Below are 23,882 nucleotides of genomic sequence, written 5' to 3' on the forward strand. Positions count from 1 at the left end.
ATTCTGTAATACTACTTACAAATGATTATGATGCTTTTATCTAATGATAAATAACTCTGGAACTCAAGGAGCCCTTAAACTCATAAGTCTGTAATGAATCCCCTTTAAGAGCTTCTCTGAATGCAGTCTCTCCCAGGATAGAGGATTAAACTAAGTTGCTTGTACAATAAGATAAGTATATCTGGCCAGGCACTATTGTTAGGGTTCTCCAGGTTGACTAACTTGGAAATTACTCTTTGGGACTCTCCCTGAGTAAAAATCATTAGGCTAAATCTTAGACTCCATCCTCACAACTTCTGTTTTCTGTATATTGAACCCCTGGTCGATTCATTATCTAAAGGATCAGACTGCCTTTGTAGTTTGGTCATCCAGGAGGGCCATGTGCCTTTGCAACTATGGCCTCCTGACATTCCAAGCCAAGGTAAAGAAGACAGGGCTCTATCTGGTAACATTATGGTAGTAAATTATGCAACATCTCAATATTGACATAAACTTTATAAAGATGTATTCTTTGTCCACATTCCATTATCTTCCCTAAAGATCCAGTTCCTTTTACCCACCTAAACAAGCTACATCCAATAAATAGCAGCTGAGTCATTTTCAGGGTAAATAACAACTATAAGCCTTATAATACATTGTCACTTATTCTTGAACAACAGTCATAGGTCCCATTATTTCCTGGTGAGCTCTAACCCTGTTAGAGTTTATAAAAGCTACCTCTAAAGTAAGGTACATGCATGTAATATAGGGACCATGCAAAATGACCCGTGGAGTAGTGAAAAGAATATATTAGGGCCTCTCATTATATATTTTTTCACCTCATTATTTAAAGCTTTTATTTTGGGGTATGTGTTATAAAGTAAATAATATGTAGATATAGTGGTACATTTATATTATCATATATAAATAAATATACAAGTACTAGAAATTTGCACTGAAAAATGTTTGAGGACTCCTGGTCTATAATATTATTAAGCTGAAGAAATTTTAGGTGGAAAGCATATGACCATTATTATAATACTATAAATCCATATGTATGGATACACCAATTATCCAAAATTATGTAAATCCTATATTGTAAAGAGGGGCCAAGACTCCTGATGCTATACATTAGTAATCAATAAGTAAAAACAAAACCTCTGAAGATAAGTCATCCAAGGCTGTCTTTTGGGACAAGGGAAAATACAGAATGAGGTTTTCCATATAAATCCCTTTAATTATGAGGGAATAAGCAAGGGAGTGGAAAAGGCATGTTAAATCTCACAATCATATTTCCCAGCAAGTGCTTCTGAGCATTGCTAGCTATTCTAGATAGGGGGTTGTTAAACACATTTTTTTTTCCACAAGGAGTCTTCTTGGAGCTCTTAAGAGTAGCTGATAATATGTGTTGGGAATCTCGAGAATCTGAAAATATTGTGCACACTACTTTGACCATGGTATTATGCCTTTGAGAAGCATTTTGTGAGACTGGTCTGCCATTAAATGTACTTGGAAAATGTGGGCTAAAATAGTTGTTTACTCTGAAGTTTTTTGCCCAGAATCCAAACTTTTACCCCTTAAGTTAGTGTTCATCTCACTTCAAGCTCATTCCACTTTCATGTAGGCCTTATCAGCATTCAGGATATTCTTTCTCTTTCCTCTTTCTTCTTTCCTCTTCTCTTCATTCCTCTTATATTCAATAGAAATGTATTAAGTACTTTCTATTTATCCAGTACTGTGCTAACTATAGAAAGAAATTGTGAACCCACGTGGCCTTTGTCCTAATTGGATTCAATTCAATTAGAGAGATAAACATTATATATATAATTATTCACAATTGGTATACATGAGAAGATCTAAGTAGGCGACACAGGAATACTGGGTAAATTTGGTGAGTTAGGGAGCCATCCATGAAGAAGTGATGTTTCTGCTGAGACAGGAAGGAAGAGTAGTAAATGGAGACGTGAAGAGCAAGAGAGATTCTGAAAAAAAGCAAGTATGCAAATGCTCTGAGATGGTAGAGATTTAGTTATAGACACCATTAGATAGAAGACCAGTGTGACCAGACAGAGTGGGTGAGGGAGAGCGCCAGATGGAATGAGGTGCAAATGCAATAGAAACTAGATTACACAGGGCCTTGAAGTCTATACCAAAGCTTTCAGGTTTTAATTAAAAGCAATTGGAAATTATGAAAAGGCTTTAAGTAGGGAGTTACAGGGTCAGAGTTCCCTTTCAAATGATCACTCTGGGTATTGTGTGGATAACAAATTGGAAGGAGATCAAAAAACAGAAACAAAAGGCATTTCCATACCCACCTAGATAAACCCCACACAGAGGTAGTCAAGCATCTATGACAAGTGCTTGGTACATGGTGTAAACCTCATAATTTATTGCTGAATAAAGGAATTAAGATATTCATCCAATTAAGACCTTATTTCAGGCAAGAGGCATCAGTATGTTGGACTGGAAGTTGACAGTGTAGAGAATCTCAGACATATGATAGAGATGCTTGGTTGGGGAAGAAACAGGACTTTGTGTTATTGGATGGGAAAGAAGAGCTACTGCTTGGAAGAAATTCATTACAGTTATTCTCAGCACAATTTTTCTGATTGATGAGTGGCTTGATCTACCACTGCTGAAATATGTTCATTTCATTGTGAGACAATCTTTAATCCATTATAAGATATTAACCAGACAGGGACAATGCACATATTTTGGAAGTACAACTTCTAGGACCTCAAGTGCATCTCAAATGATAGGCATCTGTCTATTTAGCTTATGAACCTGAATAGCCATGTTCAGTCACTTTTTGATTCACAGCTCATTTGAACTTGGAATGTGTCAAAATTATAACAAACAACCATAAACTCTAAGTATTTTACTTATTATTTCAAATCTATACATTTTTTTCAGATTTTTATTTTTTCATTTGATTTTATTTATCTTATTTTTAACTTTATTGAGGTATGATTGACAAAGAAAAATTGCATATATTTAGGTTGTATAGTGTGATTTTTCAAAGATGTGCCATGTCATGATTTAATATATGCATGCATCGTGAAAATGACTACAAGGAGTGACACATATGCTTTGGATATTAACCCCTTATCAGATACATTATTTGTAAATACTGTCTCCCATTCCATAGATTGCCATTTCATTTCATTGATTGTTCCCTTTGCTGACCAGAGCTTTTTAGTTTGATGTAGTCCTACTTGTTTATTGTTTCTTTTGTTGCTTGTGCTTTTGGTGTCATATCTAAAAAAATCATTGCCAAGATCAATGTCAAGGAGCTTTTCCCTCTCTGCTTTTAGGAGTTTTACAGTTTCAAGTCTTACATTTAAGTCTTTAACTTATTTTGAGCTAACATTTATAAATGGTGTAAGGTAAGAGTCAATTTTTATTCTTTTGCATGTAGATATCCAGCTTTCCTAACACCGCTTTTATTGTTTATTTATTTTTGAGAGAGAGACAGAGAGACAGAGAGTGAGCAGGGGAGGGGCAGAGAGAGGGAGACACAGGATCTGAAGCAGGCTCCAGGCTCCGAGCTATTAACACAGAGCCCAAGGAGGGGCTTGAACTCATTGAACTGCAGGAGCATGACATGAGCCAAAGTCCAAAGCTTAACCAACTGAGCCACCCACGCGTCCCCTAACATAATTTTTGAAGAGACCATCATTTCCCCATTGTGTATTCTTGGCTGCCTTGTCAAAGGTTAGATGATTGTACATACATGGGTTTGTTTCTGGGCTGTATTCTCTTCCATTGGTCTCTGTATCTGTTTTGGGGCCAATATAGTACTGTTTTGGTTATGGTAGTTGTTTTTATAAAAATGTTTATTTATTTTGAGAGGGGGGTGAAGAGAGAGAGGGAGACAGAAAATCCCAAGCAGGCTCTGCGCTGTTAGCACAGAGCCCCATGTGGGGCTCAAATTCATGAACTGTGAGATCATGACCTGAGCTAAAATCAAGAGTTCGATGCTTAAGCAATGGAGTCACCCACATGCCCCTTGGTTACTGAAATTTTATAGTATGGTTTGAAATCAGGAAGTGTTATGCCTCTAGTTTTGTTCTTTTTCTCAAGATTGCTGTGGCTATTGAAGGTATTTTGTGATTTCATATGAATTTTAGGATTTTTTTTCTATTTCTTTGGCAAATGCCATTGGAATTATTATGAGGATTTGATTGAATCTATAGATTTGGTAATATGGACATTTAAATAATAGTAATTCTTCCAAAGCATGAATATAGGATATATCTTTCCATTAATTTTTGTTTTGCTCAATTTCTTTTAGCAGTGTTTTATAGTTTCAGTGTACAGATGTTTCACCTTCTTGGTTAAGTTTATTCCTAAGTATCTTATTGTTTTTGATGCTATTATAAATGGGATTGTTTCATTAACTTCTTTTTTGGATAGTTCATTACTAGTGTATCAAACTGCAATTGATTTTTGCGTATTGATTTTGAATCGTGCAACTTAACTGAATTTATTTGTTATTTCTAATATTTTTTTGTGGAGTTTTTAAGGTTTTCTATATATAAGATCATGCCATATGCAAACAAAGGTAATTTAACTTCTTCCTTCCTAATTTGGAAAATCAAAGTAGTTTTCAAGAGTCACCAAATACTATTTCTAATACATGTGTTATATAATCCATTCGATTATAGGCAAGAAATAAATAAAAATTTAAATGACATTTCAAAGAAAAATGAGGAAAGTGTCAGTTATGTGCTGAATTGTGCCCCTCCCCAATATTCATATGTTGAAATCCTAAACCCCATACCTTCTAATGTGATCTTATTCGGAGATAGACCTATAAAGAGATAATGAAATTAAAATGAGGCCATTAATGTGGACCCATACTGAAAATTCATAAGCGGAAATTTTGGATAGACACATATACAGGGAGAACAGCATGTGAACATAAAAATGGCCAACTATAAGATACAGACAGAGGCCTGGAGCAGACCTTCCCTCACCGACTTGTGAAGGAACCAATTCTCCCAACACCTTGATAGCTGACTTTGAGCCTCCAGAACTGTGAGTCAATAAATTTCAAACAGTTTTCAATTTTGCCACAGCAGCCCTAACAAATGGGTGTGGTATTTATAATGGCAACTTTGTTCGGACTTTATACGTGCTACTTGTGTTTCTTCCTCTGGTTGAATCTGTCAAATTTAACAACACATGCTAGCTGCTAATGAGTACAGTGAAAGCTCTGTTTTGCTTACAAAGATACACAAATTGTATTTTAAATGATATTTTAAAGTTAGAAAAGTATGGAAAGCAGGAACAGCAATCACAGTTTAGCCAAGGCCTATTTCTGACTCTTTATTAGTGTTAGAAATATTAAAAAAAAAGAACAATGAGTACTTTTTTTATATTGAGAAGATAGTTGCTTATGTGGTTGTTCAGAATAAATACTGTTGGCAAGGTCACTTGAGCATTAGTTTGAGATGATGCAAATACCATATGCATTCTCAGCATTCTGCTTTTTCTCAAACAGGTTTTCTCCTATTTAGCTATAAATACACCTGCTTCATTTTTTTTCAGAAAGGAACCATTCTCTTCACTGCGACTGAGTGACAACTTTTAAATGTGTTTAAACATTTAATGGCTGAAATGACATAAATAACCATTTTAATTAAGTTCTCATATTTTCTTCAGAATTAGAGGACATAAAATTTAAATAATAGTAATATACAAGGATTTACGGGTTACTGTGAATGTAATGTTTTTTAAATGCTTCAAAGTCTAACATAACACATATCATATATGTATTTATCCTCAATGTTTTTCCTTAATCAGAAGGTCCATTATGTCAAAGAAACTTTAAGACTTTACACCTTAATTTTAAAACTAATTGTTGATGCAGACACTACAGAAAGTTAGATCCAAAGTTATAATTCTTCACTTTTTCACATATTGACATAATTGTTTTCTTTTCATAATTTTCAGGAACTAGAACTCAGAAAAATTCTGTCACGCCAACACATATTTATAAACTGCCTAGAATAACAGTACAAATGATGGAGATTGCTAACAAAATTGAAGATGCAACTCCTGTTCTAATAGACAAAACAGTTTTAGAGGATAAGTAAATTAAATCTGTGTTAAAAGAAAAAAAGGTGTGTGTGTGTGTGTGTGTGTGTGTGTGTGTGTGTGTGTGTTCATGTGCTAAAAGAATAGCTGGGGGAAACACAAAAGCCATGGTGAGTACATTTTAAGTGAAGATAGTAGTACTTGTCCCATTAGAATGTAGATCTGATGTTGATGAGACTTGAGTTACATTAGAATATGTGTGTGGAAAGAGATTACTGCAGGCTTCAGATGCTAGTAATGAAGTTGTACCTGAGGCTGATAAATAATAGGGGACTTATTACAGAGGACATAGAGTTGGACAGCCTGCCTTCCCATGCTGGCTGGATGATTTAGTACTCATTGTACTCCATGCTCTTGCCTTGCTTGATTTTTTATAGCATGCATCATTCCACCAGATATTGTTAGAAGACCATTTGCTTGAACTATTTTCTTAAAATGTTTATTTTTTTTTATTTAAAAAAATTTTTTTCAACGTTTATTTATTTTTTTGGGACAGAGAGAGACAGAGCATGAACGGGGGAGGGGCAGAGAGAGAGGGAGACACAGAATCGGAAACAGGCTCCAGGCTCTGAGCCATCAGCCCAGAGCCCGACGCGGGGCTCGAACTCACGGAGTGCGAGATCGTGACCTGGCTGAAGTCGGACGCTTAACCGACTGCGCCACCCAGGCGCCCCTTAAAATGTTTAAATTTCTACTAGTCTATTCCCCAAGCAAAATGCCCTGCTTTCAGGACAAATTTTGCTTTGCTCAGGAGCGCCTGGGTGGCTCAATTAGTTAACTGTCCTACTTTGGCTCAGGTCATGACCTCACAGTTCGTGCACTTGAGGCCCACATCAGGCTCTGAGCTGACAGCCCAGAGCCTGGATCCTGCTTCAGATTCTGTGTCTCCCTCTCTCCTTCTGCCCTTCCCTTGCTTGTGTGCTCTCTCTCTCTCTCTCAAAAATAAATAAACTTAAAAAAAAGTTTTGCTTTGCTCAATGTTCCTTCTGTGATGTTTAGAATCATGCCTGGGACGTTATTAAAAACTCAATAAAAATGTATTGATAGATTGAATGAATTAGTGATCTTGTGCAATTGCTTAATGTATCTCTAACTCACTTTCCTTATGTGGTTATGGTGATAATATGATGATATTAATAACAATAACAATAATAATAATACTTACAACATAGTGGTTTTAAGGCTTACGATAGATCCACCTAGCACAGTGCTTTGCATATAATAAGTGCTCAATAAATTTAGACATTGATTTTATCACAGATTCTTGCATTGAAAACAACATGCTAACAGGAACCCTGTAGATTTCTTTTAGGATGCTGATAATTTGTAATTTGTCCAATAAAAAAGTAAAAAACTCAGAAGTATAATAAGTACATCAATCTTGTCTTCAATGAACAAAAAATTATTTGAAATTACACTCAAATATAAATGTAGCAAATAGTGAAGACAAAGCATGAATTGTGAGATCCAGCATATACCAAGGCACTTAGAAAATAAAACAAAAACAAAACAAAACAAAAAACAGTGACATCAAGGGCAAGAGACAGGTAAAGTTTCCAGAAAGACTGTGGGAAAAGAAGGGATTTGAATTTGATACTGGAGAATAGGCCTGATCTGAGTCCATGAAGAAGAATATCTCATGGGAGAGGAAAAAGGCAACACATTCAGCTGGAGTACTGGGTTGTAAAGGCAAGGAAAATGTTGATTGGCGGGGGGGGGAGGGAAGGTGAGCATTAGAAGAGGAATAAACTTGCCGTATGCAGGATAACAAGTCCTTGAATAAACATAAAGGACACTGTCTTAGCCCATTCCATAGACTAGATGGCCTCTAAACAACAGAAATTCATTTCCTCACAATTCTGGAGGCTGGGAGGTCTGTGATAAAGGCACCAGCAGATTCAGTGTCCTGTGAGAACACCTTCCTGGTTCAAAGATAGCCATCTTCTCACTGCGTCCTCACATGGTGGAGGAGGTGGGGAGACTCTCTGGGGTCTCTTTTACAAGGGCACAAACCCCATTCGTGAGGACTCTGCCCTCAAGGTCTAATCACCTTCCTAAGGCCCCACCTCCAAATACCATCACATTGGAGACTGTTTCAACGTAACAGTTTTGTGGGGCACAAACATTTGGTCTATAGTAAACGATAAAAGTCAGGCAGAGAGCTTAATTTTGACGTAACAATAAAGAGGTAAATACTGCTGAAATATTTTTGTTTATATTTGTGCAATAAAGTACCATAGAGTCATCCAAGGAGGATTGGAATTAAGTAAAGAGCTGAGAATAAAGAAGCTAGGTGGGAGACTATTTTGATGTCCTCTACCCCATCTTCTATTTCCCATTCTTGTCTTAGTTTTAGTTTTTGTTTTAACCAGCATGATAACTTTAAGATACAGATATGATTATGCACTTGTCTGCTCAAATTCTGATCATCTCTGCATCTTCAGGGTCAAGTATAAACTTTTTAGCAAGTTATTCAAAGTCCATAGTAAAGCAGGCTCAACAACTTTCCAGTCTCATCTCCTAACATTCCTTCTAAACACAACAAGTTGTATGAATCCTTATCCCACCTCACAGACACACCAAACCTTTTGCCATTTATTTAAATAAGTTATTAATATTTATAGCATAGAATATCATTTTGTCATATGCCTCATGTGACTTTCAACTCATCCTTCAAGACCCATCTCAAATGTTGTTTCTTTTTAAGCGTTTTCTAATACTGTCATATCACCATGTCTCTTTGGAACCTTTCTTCCATAGCAACCTATATATCTTGCACTTGTAGCATTGGACTTATTTAAATTCTGTGTTTATATTCCTACTTCTCATGTTAAATTATGAGTTTCCTGAAGGTCAAGTAACTTTGTATCTATGCCTACTATTGTAGTGGAATATTCTACAGATTTAATAAACCGTTGATGCATGATATATAGAATTTCACGATCAAGCAGAAAGCAAATGTACACAAGGCACTGGAAAAAAACTTACATTTTAAACTGAAAAACAGTGTTGCTACGTAGAGCATGAAGATCATTGGTAAATGGAACTGACTTAGGGTAGATGGTAAGTTTAGTGTTCACTTGGTAAGTTGGATATATCAGAATTGTATTTGAGAGAATATATTCTGGTAATCTTGACACTACAAAGATGGCTTTTGAGCTGGGAGAGATAAACACGTTGGGCAGGCATATTTTTAAAGACAACTGAAAAAGAGAGACAAAGCGGGGACTCTAATAGACTGAATATGGAGGGAAATGAACATTTGATTGAAACCTGGGCTTTGTGACATGGGAGCAGTGAAATCACTGGTTTAGCAAACAGTGACCAGGAGAGTATCTGAGAGGTGAGAGGAGAGAAAGTGAGTGGCACAGAGGACCTGGGACAGAACACATGTGAGAAGATAATGATCAACACTATCGAATGTGTCTGAAATATCAAGGGAGCTGAATCTGAGAAATAATCAGAAGAGAGTAATTGCAAATTTGAGAGAAGGAGATTTAAGCAGCATGATTGCTGTAGAGGATGTGAATTCCAGGTAACAAAGAAAGTTGTTGCACAGAAATTGCAATTTTCATAAGTGGGTTTCAGTCATGTATACAACTTCAAAAACAGGAGAAAAGAAGGTTGCTAAGTGTGAGTCTCTGATTTGAAGTGTGTTTTTTGTTTTTGTTTGTTTTGTTTTGTTTTGTTTTTGGGAGATACTACTGTAGTTCTAAAGACTAAACTTGTAACTTCAAGTTCTGTTATGGGAAAAATAAAACATATTTGGAATTGGGGAACTTCCAAAATGAGATTTTCATTCATCATCAGTCACTTCTGAAGAATTCAGAGTTAAGAATTCCTTTCATAAACCTTGATTTTCTTGTGGATAACTCTACCCTTGGACACATTTTCCTATGTATAATTTCTGAAAGAGTTAGACTTTGTAGGTAAGTTCTTCAGATGTGTTGAGAGCAGCATTTCCCAAAATGTGTTCCAAGGAACACCAGTGCCACAGCTGTTAGTAGGGATTAAATGGAAAAAAGTTACCCTACTCAAATGTGTTTTTGAAATGCAAGTTAGAACAAACTCAAACAACTTTCTTTACTGCAGGATTCTTCAGAACCTTGACTATGTATACTGTATATATTGAAGAGGTATTCATAATTGTGGTTGTTTTCCAATATTTTGAGTAGTAAACATTTGTTATGAAACTCACTTTAGGGCATACTTCCCTAGACATATTTTATCCAGTATTTTCTAACTTCTTTTTCCTCAACCTAAATGTTGCATCTTATCTATATGTTGCATAATGTAGTATAAAATAAAACCCACTCAGTAATAATAATAAGAAAAATATATACTTAAATCAACTGCAAGCCCTCCATCCCTTCTTCTCTTCTTTCTTCCTTCCTTCCTCGATATGTTCCCTCTAATCAGGTGATTGTTTCAATGGACTTTTCAGTTCTATTTAAAATAAAGATCTTGTATCTGTGAATTGGATCTCAATTAATAACTATATATGGAAAAAATCCGAAATAACTCTTGGGAGACAACAGAATCTTTGGGACTGAGATATCTAAATCCTCATTTACAATTTGCAAGTTCTAGAATTGTAGGGTTCTAAGGGGCACCTGGGTGCCTCAGTTGATTAAGCATCTGACTTTGGCTCAGGTCATGATCTCGCCATTCATGAGTTGGAGCCCCGTGTCGGGCTCTGTGCTGACAGCTCAGAGCCTGGAGCCTGCTTTGGATTCTGTCTCTCTCTCTTCCCCTCCTCCACCTGCACTCTGTCTCTGTGTCTCTCAAAAATAAAATAGAATTCTAGGGTTCTAAATTTCTTTGAAAATATATGAGGGTTTGAGGTGCTGGCATGCATCAAATTCTTTAGTAAAGCAAGCATATTGAATATGCTTTTAACTTTAATACTAAACTTCACTGTGATGCCTCACAGCTCTTTAATCAGATCTGGATTGCAGTAGATCTCATCAAGGGGATTCATGAGGAGGGCATATGTCCTCAGCGAACGTGTAGGATACTCTGCGTTCTATCACCACCACCCACCTTCATTTATGTTCTGGAAAAAGACACTCTACCAAATGTTTCCAATTTTTACTCCGCTTTAGTCCCATACAGATACCTCCCAGGAATGTTCTTATCTCATACACTGCGACTTCTTTGTTGCTCTATTTTGCTCCTCTACTCTTCACTGAAATTGTATAGTTAGCCCCTCCCATTCCAGGACAGCTCTGGATATATGTTCCCCTCGGTTAAACCCCTCACCCCTTCTCCTGTTTCTGTAGACAGTTGCCTTAGTGCCCAGAGGCTATCACCTTGTTTCAAACTGAACTTGCTTATGTCTCCCCTGGTTTTGATTTACAGCTTTTACCTACCTCTCCGTGCTTTTTCTGGGACATGTTTAGACTCCCTACATTCTTTTAAGCCACTACAAAAAAACATAGGCATTATCTATTTGAATTATTAAGATTGTTTTTATTAAGCCATTCTTTTTGTGAAACGTACCTTTCCAAATCCCAAGGGAAATCAAACTCTTGGAATTATGCATTCCTGTGGTCTGAAATTCTTGATATACTGGTGCAGCCCAATGCTGGAATGCTTGGTCAGAGATTCTGAGTACCTTCTCTGTGTTGTGATGAAAATTAACCATGCTCATGTGACACTTTCTCCATAAAGCCCTTTCTCTAAAAATCCCTGTGCTTCTTCCTTTCTCCTGTTGTCTTCCCCAGAAACAAAAAAGAATGAACATCTCCTTCTCTAAATGGACAGTTACTTCAGATAGAGTTACTTAGATTAACGTCACAGGATGACTGAAAATGCCTATTCCACAAACATAAAGTACTCTTAGTGATTGAGATATAAAAGAGTCAGCTTTAAGTGTTTCATTAAAATCACTGCAAATATTATGCATAACAATTTACATAGAACTCATGAAGCTGCTTGTTTAATAAATGAGGTTCATCTCTAGTAAATGGCTTGGTGCAACCAAAGTGGCTCTAATCAAATTGGGGACAGATGAGTTCTGTAGATGTAGCTTATTTCATTAATTTACTACTGTTTAGAGTTCACAGTCAATGGCCAATTGATATTATTCGTGACAACACTAAATAAAATAAGTAAAGGAAAATAAGTTGCGTGATGTATTGCAGAGATAAATCACACCCCGGCATGTGGGGAGATGAAACCCTCCAGCAGAAGCACTTAGCACACTTCATTTGATTCCCATTCGTCAGCCTCGGTGCCAGTGGCTCAAAAAGAATGCAAAGGTAAATGAACACCAAAATATGATTTACAGCACTGGAAAACAGTCCTACCCAAATAAATCAAGGTTCCACTTCATTTCAGCCATTGGTTTATTCATAATACAGGGCTTTTACAATCAAGCCCCACCATCGTAAACAAACCCCAACAAAATACACACCTGCACAAAAAGGTAGGCATGATACTCTGTGTGCACAGAGTACTAAAAAGATTTTTAAAAAATAGTGGCAACTATTTGGTGGGTCAAGAAGGGAAATGGGCAGCACATTTTTAAAAATTTTGCTAGGTTGAGCAACAATCTTGTGTTCTGCTCACAGCATGAGGACAGGAGAAGCCACATCGACTTTCAGAATATGTGGATTGAAAATGTTTAACCGGACTGTATTTATATATGTAGTTTTGTGAAAACTCCTGGAAAGGCTACTGTGAAAGTCTGTTCTCTAAGAGTTTAAGAATTGAGCTAGGGCTGAGATAAAAGGGGAAGGAGAGGGATAAGCAAGGGGGAAGCGAATCTATTTAATTGGGTCTCCTATCAAATGACTTCAGGAATTTTCATTCTAAGCTTCATAGATTATAAATTTTTTTTTCAACATTTATTTATTTTTTTGGGACAGAGAGAGACAGAGCATAAACGGGCAAGGGGCAGAGAGAGAGGGAGACACAGAATCGGAAACAGGCTCCAGGCTCTGAGCCATCAGCCCAGAGCCTGACGCGGGGCTCGAACTCCCGGACCGCGAGATCGTGACCTGGCTGAAGTCGGACGCTCAACCGACTGCGCCACCCAGGCGCCCCAAAGCTTCATAGATTATAAATGCCATCTTAGCACAGGAGAAATTTTCCACCTGATACCAACCAAAGTTAATAAAGGACAAAACTGAAGGGTTTTTGTCACAAACATCTTTCGCTTTTGTCAATATAGGTGGCTGCACCACCCCAATCTAAGTTTACATTGATTTCTTTTTAATTAATAATAAGCTCAAAGTAAGGAAGGATATGTTCAATTGACAACAAATAAAAAGAAAACCTTAAGATGGTACAATTTTATTCACTTATTTATTTATTTTTAAGTTTATTTATTTTAAGAGAGACAGACAGCACGAGTTGGGGAGGGGCAGAGAGAGAGGGAGAGAGAGAATCCCAAGCAGGCTCCACACTGTCAGTGGCAAGCTGGATGCGGGGCTTGAACTCACAAAACTGAGATCAGAACCTGAGCCGAAACCAAGAGTTGGAGGCTTAACCTACTGAGCCATCCAGGTGCCCCAAGATGGTACAATTTTAGAACCAGAGGGGTCTTGTAAGATCATTTACGAGCCCAGTTACCAAATTCAAGAAAAAAACTAAAATAAAGGATCCCAGGAGGAAAAATGAATGAGTTAGCCAAGGTCACACCATGGATTAGTAACACAGCCAGACTGTAACTGGGTTACTGGTTCCATACTAGGCGAATTCTGTTAGGTTCACCCAGATCAGGACTGATTATGAAGAAACTTTAAAATATTAGAAAAGTTTAAGTAAGCCTATACTGAAATCTTCATATTCCACAGGCTTAATTATGATATGCAGTGAAAATACAGAGAAATGTTCTGTGTGTGCATGTATGTGTATTATGAACATTTTTATACATAAGTGTGTATCATGGAGTTTTTAAGTATTCTGTTTTTCTTATAAGACTACTGCAATGTTTTACTTGCCTTTATTATACTCAAACAATTGTCCCAGGAAGCATTTAGTGTGGTTTCCAACCTTGAATTGACCTCACTATGATTATTGTAAGCATTGTTGCACTTAAATGGCTTTTGTTTCCCCTCCTTCTTAATTGTATCTTGAGACAGAGACAATGGACTAATTGTTCTTACTTACTGCCAACTCCCCAAAGGTTATGCATGGACTGTGATGCCTCTAACAAACTGCAAAGCAACTGCCTTGATAAACATTGAAAGCCAAGTATAAAGTGTCTAGATATATAGATATAGATATAGATATAGATATAGATATAGATATAGATATAGATATAGATATATACATGACGTGTATATATGAGACATCTTTCCTTGGAAATATTGGAAATAGCATGTGTGGTATTTCCCCCCACTATTTGTACTGCAGAGAGTGCTTATGTTATTGAAAGTTAATATTTTATCCCTAGTTGCAGAGGTATTACAAATTACTGAACCTATACAACCATGCTGCCTGAAGTTAAGATTATACATTGCTGAGGTTTAAATAGGTGTTTGCCTAAGAGCAGCATTCTCCATAGAAAACAAGTTTTCAGAAGGAAAGCAGAAACAGTTGGGTTTTCATTCTATTACCATTGAAATTGCACTTCTTTTTGTTAATGATTGAATAAATCAGAATTTCAGGGGTGTATTCTCAGCATTTTCTCCTATTTATTCCATCTGTTACGGAAAGCACCGGCATCTTGAGAAATAACCCACTTTATAGTCAAAAAAGTATAGTCTGCAAATTTAAGCTGTTTATTGTGGGATAAGAATAACCATAAAACAAACAAGCTCTCCTTGAATATTTGTGCCCCTGGTTGGAGAGCTCTTCCATACCCTTGAAGGGTTTTGGCTATAAAACACCCTGAAAAACAATTTCTCACAGTCCTAGCTCACATGTAGGAAGCTGTTTCCCTCACTCTTATTAGCTTGACTACAGGTTTGCCTGGGGATTAAATAAACTAGCTCACTTCCAAAACCCCTTTCAGGGAGAAAGGTCTCTCCCGCCTTTTGTAGCTTTCAGTACTAGCCCTTGACATCCAGGCAGGGGGTTTTACTTGGCCGGAACTGAACACAGAAATAAAACCCCAAAGAACATGAAGGCTTCCTGTGGCACAGCTGGGAAATAAGATTCTGCACCATTCCCCTGGTTCATGTTTTCCCTACCTGTTACAAGCCATTTATTTTTATAACACCTTTAATGAAAGTGACCTATCGAAAGAGTTTTGATCTGGGCTGTGGCACACTAAGGAAGGAAAAAAGCACTTGGAATTATAGTGGTTTAAGTAACTATCAAGTAAATAAAAGGAACAAGAGAAATAAGTTTTCACAAGGAAAGGTAAGTTATTAAAAAAAAGATTCTAAGCAAAATAATAGAATGCACGAGAGGAAGAAAATCTAACGGAGCATTCTTTCCAACTGTAATTGATTCAACAAATATGCATTCAACACAAGCCACCTGCAAGCTTCACTTATACCTCGGTCTTTTCAGCATCCGAATGCTACCATTGCTATGAATATCTGTGCTTCGAACTTTACATTTCTGTAACAACAAATTCCATTCACCAATGTTAAATATTTTCCCCAAATTTACAATCATCAAACATGTTAGAGTTTTGAATGACAGACAGGCTAGCATAACAAATTCTTTTCTTTCTTATATTTATCTGATACTAGAGCTGGAGGGAGATTTCTAAGTTTTCCTTCCAAACATGGTTGTAGAATTTTTCCTTGTTTGGCAAGGGAATGGAATTTACCATCAGTGGGGAAAATTCTGAAGTCAAGCTGTGAAATTGAACAAAATTTTCATCAGCAAAAATTGAGTTTGAAAAACATGTGTTTCCCCTTTGGTAACGGGAGGATGCGAGGTAGATAGGAAGCAGGATTGGAGAATTTAAGCCTTCATGATTCTTTCCTGTGTAACTCTTCAGCAGCAAGGAAAAGAAAGGAGAGGAATGCCAGCTGCAATGCCCAAAGCAAAATCTTTATGAGAATGAGTGATAGAACTCAGAGAAGCAAACCAGGTGTCCACCCCCTTGATCTTAACACACAACATTTGTATACACAACAGAAAGGGAAAGACAAGCCAAGAAAGGACAGCTCACTGGGGAAAATGGAGAAAGAAAGTAATGAGTCAAGAATCTTAAGAGGCTGCTGAGCCTTGTGGTGTGTTCATACAGGCATGTTGAACAATAAGTCCAAGATCATAGTCTCAGAAAGGAAATAGCATAATTGGCCATTTCCTCAAGTCACATAAGCACAGCCCAAAGGATGCATTTTGGGGGATAACAACAGCTTAAGTTTTTATAGCACTTTACATTATCTTACTTGATCTTAACTCATCCACCCAACAAGACTGTAAGATACGTTGTAACAACTCAAGAACTTAATGCTCAGAGAGGTTAAATCATTTTCAACATGGGCCAGAATTAGGCTGGCTATAATTTTTTTTATGCCACTGAACCAAGAAGAATTATACTAAAAAGTAAAATGGCACGGCCCCAAGATTTTCCAGAAAGATAAACACGAAAGAATTGCCTAGCTTGCAACGTAGGACACATCTTTAGTAAGGATCCATATTAGGAACCTAGAATAAGATGTAGAAATTTATAATGAGTGTTCTTTCTAGTACTCATTCCCCTAGGGATCAGTTCAGTGGTACTTGTTATATAAATATACAGTAACTTTTGGGGCGCCTGGGTGGCTCAGTCAGTTAAGTGGCGGACTTCGGCTCAGGTCATGATCTCATGGTAATTTCGTGAGTTCCAGCGCTGCCTCAGGCTTCTGTGCTGACAGCTCAGAGCCTGGAGCCTGCTTCAGATTCTGTGTCTCCCTCTCTCTCTAACCCTCCCCCACTGGCACTTTAGTTTCTCTCAAAAATAAACATTAAAAAAAATTAAATAGGCAGTAACTTTCATGTTACACTGCTCAAACGTATTTTTCGCGACTGTCCTTTTACCCCTGGGTGCTGACATTACATTGTAGATCTTAAACTCTTGTGTGAGAAAGAAAGTCAACAATATCACCATCATTACCATAAAAAACATTTAGTGAGGCCCAATCTGTGCACCTGTTGTTGTTTTGCAAAGTGGGTTACCAGACGTGGTTCTCGTCCACTGGGATCTTAAAGACAAAGGAAGGCAACCTAAAGGACATACAGATAACTAAACAAGCAATGAGACTTGTACACTGGCACATATGTGCTAGCTCCAATTTGCATATGGAAATGTCGACTTTGTAGATTCAAGTTAATGATGTTTTGCTTTTGTCAATCCATTATGAGTTGTCAGCTATTAAAATCTGGCCCCAAGTGGTGTCTCAGCGCAGCGACTTGCCTGATCCTGCTGTTCTGTTGTGTAGGTTAAGATATCAACTCTCCTACTGAGCTTTGGGGAATTCTTAGCTTGTAAAGACTGCATTCAGGGTCACTGATGTTTCAAGAAGCAGCTCAGCCAAACGTCAGTTTTTCCTTAAATCTTTAAAAAGTTAGTTTAACAACTAGTACACCAAATCATCTGCTACCTTCTTCTCATAAGGTAGACTTTAAAGAAACTTTGTGAATTGAAAATGAAGGTAAAAACAACTTCTGGTTTGAACTCTGATGAAAGACTGTAGACAAAATATAGCTCCCTATTTTTTGGTTTTGAGGAGACTTATTCTTACCCTAGAAAACTTCAAGTTATATTAAAAAGGTACTAGGCTTCATGGCATCATTTCATGCAGACATATAAATGGAGATAAGAAATGAGAAGATTGCCAGGCTTTACCTTGTGCAGTAGCTATTTCTCTCTCTCTCTCTCTCTTTCGATATGGTACCCCTACAAGACAATGGACTATGCTGTACACATACCTAATCTTGTTTCATATTCACAATTGTTAAAAAAAACATTCACAATTGTTACATGGGATAGAAACTACTCTACCTCCTTTCCCCCACCATACTGATCAGGAGATTCTGAATGAGTTGATAGGCACCACACAATGAGTAAGAATTTGAGACAGTATTCGTCTGACTCCACAATTCATCTGACTCCAAAGTCCATGTATCCAATCTCTAGCCATGCACTCTACAGTAATTTTTTTTTAATTTTTTTAACGTTTATTTATTTTTGAGACAGAGAGAGACAGAACATGAACAGGGGAGGGGCAGAGAGAGAGGGAGACACAGAATCCGAAGCAGGCTCCAGGCTCCGAGCCATCAGCCCAGAGCCCGACGCGGAGCTGGAACCCACGGACCGCAAGATTGTGACCTGAGCTGAAGTCGGACGCTTAACCGACTGAGCCACCCGGGCGCCCCTTCTACAATAATTTAAAAGGATGCTATCTTTAAACATTTCTACAGATTTAAAAATTTTCCTTGTTTTCAACTCCTTTCCCTCAAAAGAAGTTGTGCCTCCTTGGGGAGACCTTGAATACTGAGTCCTGAAAGGGCAGAGTGTGTTAGACACCTGTCCCAGACCACATTAAATCCTCTCACTCTGATGATCTCTTTCTCCAGTCTCTGCTACAATGTCCAGTTGCACACAGGCCCTGAGAAGACTCATTCAGGTGAACCTGACAGTGTCTTGCTTAGACCCCATGAGGCTTCCCTGATGCTGCAGCATGGTTGCTCCCCAGTGTCTGTCATACATGTGCCAAGTGGGCAATGTGGGGAAGTTCATGTCCACAAAGTCCCACTTCACAGCTGGAGAACAGGAGCCAATGGATAAAATGATCTCTCTTCTGTCTTCCAAGTGAAAAATTCTGAGACACATGTCATAAGTCTCCTTAGAAAATCTGGCAGGATGGAACACCATTTGCCCGTGGTGTTGGCCAATCCATTAATCCTTCATTTGGCTCTCCCTTCTTCCTTGTTTTCCTCCACTGTCTCTCACTCCTGATCTTAGGGATCATGTCTCTAATAAATAATCTACATGCAAACTCTTTTCTCAAGTCCTTCATTCCTTGCACTTCAAGCTATGACACAGGTATTATGTTTTATTTATAATTATATGCCCATTTCATAATCACACGTCTGACAAAGCATATACCTTTGTCAATGAGGATAGAATTGACATTTTGGGTTTTGTTTTGTTTTGTTTTGTTTTTATATTGCTAAGAAGAGCATAGGCTAAAGTGAGTTAAGGAATTGTTATTTTTCCACAGTTGAGAAACTGTAATGATGCTTAGTTGTTGCCACGGATGTGTTGCCTTGGAGGCTGGGGAAGCCGGACAGGGTTGAATCCATTATGGCCATTTCTAGGGGTACACACATCGAGGAAAAGTAACTTCTAATTCTCTTGATGCCAAGATCAGTGTAAATGACGCTATTGTCTTCTAATTGTAAAAGCCATATTCCTATTACTGAAATTTGTAATAGAATTTCTATCACTCATTCTTTTCCCCCTTAGCACAAAGTGAGCTCTCTAGTAAATTTCTTGCTTTTTCTGGTATGGATAATTATTTTTTAGTAACTGCATGGCGCATATTCTAAATTGAAATAGGCCTAGATTATTGGTCCATATCCAATTTGTCATCAGTCTTTAAAAATAGAATCATAATTAGGATTAATTAAAACAATTTAAGAAGATCTTGCAAGCCAAACACTGAAGAGCAGTTGAAATTGGACCCTTTCTCCCTGTTACTTCCTGATCAATGTTTCAACGCCTGTGGGCTTTCTGGCAATAACATGTTCTGGAGTGAAGGATTACAACTGGGCTCCCTTCAAGAGCAATAAATCCACTTAAAAATATGTAAATGTGTTTCACTTACCATTGACCTGGAGGTGAAAAGTTCTATATCAAATTACTAATAGCCTGAGATACCCATTCTCCTATTCTGATACTAATTAAAACGAGCTGAGAAATGAGCTATGTAAAATTGTTCATTTATATTGCAATGAAAAAGTAAGAAAGATTTACTAAGTGTTACTTGTACATAAAGCTGAACTCTAAGAAAACAAGAAGAAGCAAGACTTCAATATTCCTTCTGAATTGTACGTTTTTCTGCATTTATCCTCCTGCCCCTTTAAAAAATTTTTCATTATTATAATATAAGAACTTGTCACATTAAATTGACCCTTTGTTAAAGTCTTATAACTGGATTCCCTGAGACTTGGTTTCCATCATATGTCTGCATGGCTAGAGTAGCCACCCTAATGGTGTAATACACTGAACTCCCATTTCCCCAAATTGGCAGTGGTCCATTACTGACCAGAGTAAGAAAACCCAAAGTTTTTATCCAAGCATTCTGGTTGCCTTGCCAAACATCTATCCTATAAGTATTTTGAACCTCTACGAGAAACAAGAATCTTTTACTAACAATACCATGCCTTCTAAGTACATTGTGTCATAATGGCCGATCTCAATTCCTTTTATTTTCCTGGTTTACTAGAAACTCTGTGAGGCCAAGAAACATCTTTTTCCTGTGTTTTTTTTTTTTTTTTTACATACCTGGGGCATCCAAACAATCTTTTATTAATTTAATGAGGAATTATATCTCAGGGTATTGTTTAGATGTTGTCCCATAAAACTTAACTTCATATACAGTGGATTTGATGAACAAATTTAACACATTTTAGATCTGGTTACTCTGAAAATCTACATTAACCAGGGTAATATGGACAAAGTATCGAATCCCATCTGACTCAAGGCCATGCATATGGTTGTGCAGGTGGTCTACTACAAAACTCTAGGAGTTTCAGTCACATTAGAGTTGATGTGAATGATGGCTCCTACCCCCAGGAGATGTACAGGACAACACTTGCCCAGCAATTCTTGGCAGGCCTGCTGACCTTTACTAACCTTGTAGATTTGGACAAGTTCCTTAATCTCCTCACTTATGAATAGGGAACAGCATGCCTCCTTAAAGGATTGTTAAAGATAAAATTACATTTTATTCCTTCCCAATACTGTTTACAATGATGAGTTTAGTTAGTGTATGACTTTCCCACCAGAATATAAACTCTTCATGAATATAGGGAATAAGTCTATTTTTGCTTATCACAGTAATACTCTCTTTTTTTTTTTTGGTTGCCTACCAGCTCTCAAATATGTATGTTAAAGAATGAGTAAATGAATGTATAAATTAAGTCATACAACGTACCTGGCACACAATTAGGACTAAAGAAATACTGGTGCCTTCTCTCACCTCCTGTCCATTGTTTATTAAAGATTGAAAAGTGTCTTGGTAGATCACAACAGTACTGAAAATGCTTACTACGTTTTCAACCTCTCCATATACTTTCTTAGAGTTCTGGAAAAATAGGAATATGGGGTCAAATATCTGAAAGATCAAAACAAGATGTACTAAGGCCTTCAAAACACTGTCTTTGGACTTAGTGATTAGATTTGATTTTAAGACAAAGCTCTTAATAGTGTAACTGAGCTAGTCTGAGTTCTATTGCAATTAATGACATGTGTCACCATTACCTGTCTCACAGGTTGATGTACGAATAAATATATTTTGCCACAGTGGCAGAAGTTTGCAAAGTGTGACCCCATAGAGCTCCTTGTGCACAAGGCCTTGTGCACTAAATCAAGGAATTGTACCACTAATAGTTTAGAAGGCTTATACTTCCCCTGCTTCACCCAAAAACAAAGCAAGGCAAAACACAACAGAAACATATCAGTAAGACATACACACTAGTAGAATTTTTATATTTTTCCTCTCATAATTTTTTTATTCTTCTATTTTTGTTGCTTCTTATTACTTACCTACATAAATTTTAGGATGGTAACTAACACGTCATAAAATAATATATCTAGTTGCATAAAATCAGATATATTGGTGTCTTTACAACATAATAATTTTAATGTTTTTCTAGGTTTTCTTCCATCTCACCAAGCTGGGAAGCACTGTGCTGCTAAAAATGAACTGTGTTTGTAATCGCAATGACAAACGCCCTTTGTTTTTAATATACAAGTAGCCTGCATATTCAGTGAGAGACCTCAGGAAGATTATTATCAGGTTGAAGAGACAACCCATATAAATAAAGACAAATAACTAACATAACAAGCAGTGATATTAAATATGACTAGAATTAGACAGTGCTCTGGGGGAAAGTGGCCAGGAAAGACACTCTAAGGATGGGTTTAAGTTGTGCTCTTTAGTTTGTTAAGAATTTAGAGGAGTGATGGAATGTAGTTCAGTTGAGGGGAACAGCACGAGCAAAGAAAAAAATCAGAAGATGAAACTTATAAGGCATGTCCTCATGATAGCGGATTGTTAATTTATAAAGAATCACACTATACCAAACCCAATAAAAAAAGCATATTGGTAAATAGCATTTGAGAATATCTCTTCACAATTTTAAATAATTGAATACTATTTTTTTTTCTGTTGAAGACGTAGCATATACAAATCATGAAATCTTAGGGCACAAATCCTTAGTGACTGGCATTACTCTCTTCCGTTTTCTGATAATATCCTGATTTTCTCTGCTGCGTGCTTTGTAAGCCTAACTTATCCCATTCAGAACTCAGCAGCAATCTCTAATTAAATTAAGCCAATTAACATACCTCTGGGCAACAGTGATTGGTTTAGGAGATAGACAACTCAGGTGAGGCCAATCAGGATCCCCTAAATTCCATGCCTTTTGATTGAGTTATTAAGGAAGGAGGTTTTCTCTTTCTTGCTGGATGTAAACCAGAAAGCATGCTACCTTGAAGCTTTGAAATGACAGAGGAAAGGGGACCCATACTGAAGAAATGTCTAAAAGAAAGGGAAGAGAAAAAAAAAATGGGTCTGGTCATACCATTGAAACATAGGACCAAGCTTCTCTGACTACTCTTGAACTGTGCAATTATGTGAACTAAAAAATTTGACCCACCTTTTTTTTCTCCATTTTATGAAAAGCCTCTATTTTGAAGAACTATATCTTTCCCAGGCTTATGTCATATTTATACCAGGTATTATAGTTTTTGGTGTATATAGATTGTTTTCTTTCTATTGCAAGTTTTGAAAAGGCAGTATCTTTTCTAAATTTATTTTTCTCTTCTTACCAGCAAACATTATGTCTTATTTATAAGACATTATAGTGATCCACTGATAAATTTAGGATAGTATGAAGACTAAAACTCAGACTTTGAAAGTGAAGGTTATTGGTTATAATTCTGCTTTTCCTATTTACCACTGTAATTTGGGTAAATTATCTGAGTTTTCTGAGCCTCAGTTTTATCAGTAAAATGAGGATAGTAGAACTAACTCCTTAAGGTTTTTGTGAAAAGTATATGCAATGGTGTATACAAAATGCTTTTAGGGGCACCTGCGTGGCTCAGTCGGTTAAGTATCTGATTTTGGTGCAGGTCATGATCTCGCAGTTTGTGGGTTCAAACCCTACGTTGGGCTCTGTGCTGATAGCTCAGAGCCTGGAGCCTGCCTCCGATTCTGTCTCCCTCTCTCTCTGCCTCTACCCCACTCGTGCTCTGTCTCTCTCGCTCTCAAAAAAAATGAATTAACGTTAAAAAAATATTTAAAACAATAAATAAAATAAAATAAAATAAAATAAAATAAAATAAAATAAAATGCTTTTAGCATGGTCTGGTAGAGGTAGGTTGTCTTTTTTTTCCCCATTATTAAATGACTTTAAAATGAGTGAATGTAATGAATGTATTACAAAATCTGGAAGTTAATGATGAGAAGAATTACTACCTTATACATTAAGTGATAAAAATGCTAAAACCTGAGAAAAATACCCAGTATATCTCCCATCTAAAGCAATCAGATGTAAGGACTTCAGCAATCCAGCAGAGACACAGCCCCAAAAATAATAACCAATGATAAATTTATTTAATATAATTTTATAAAATAATGTTAGGCCGAGAAAAATATCATAGGAAAATGCTG

The sequence above is a fragment of the Felis catus genome, chromosome C1 (genome assembly GCF_018350175.1).
Source record: "Felis catus isolate Fca126 chromosome C1, F.catus_Fca126_mat1.0, whole genome shotgun sequence".
In the NCBI taxonomy this organism is placed as follows: domain Eukaryota; kingdom Metazoa; phylum Chordata; class Mammalia; order Carnivora; family Felidae; genus Felis; species Felis catus.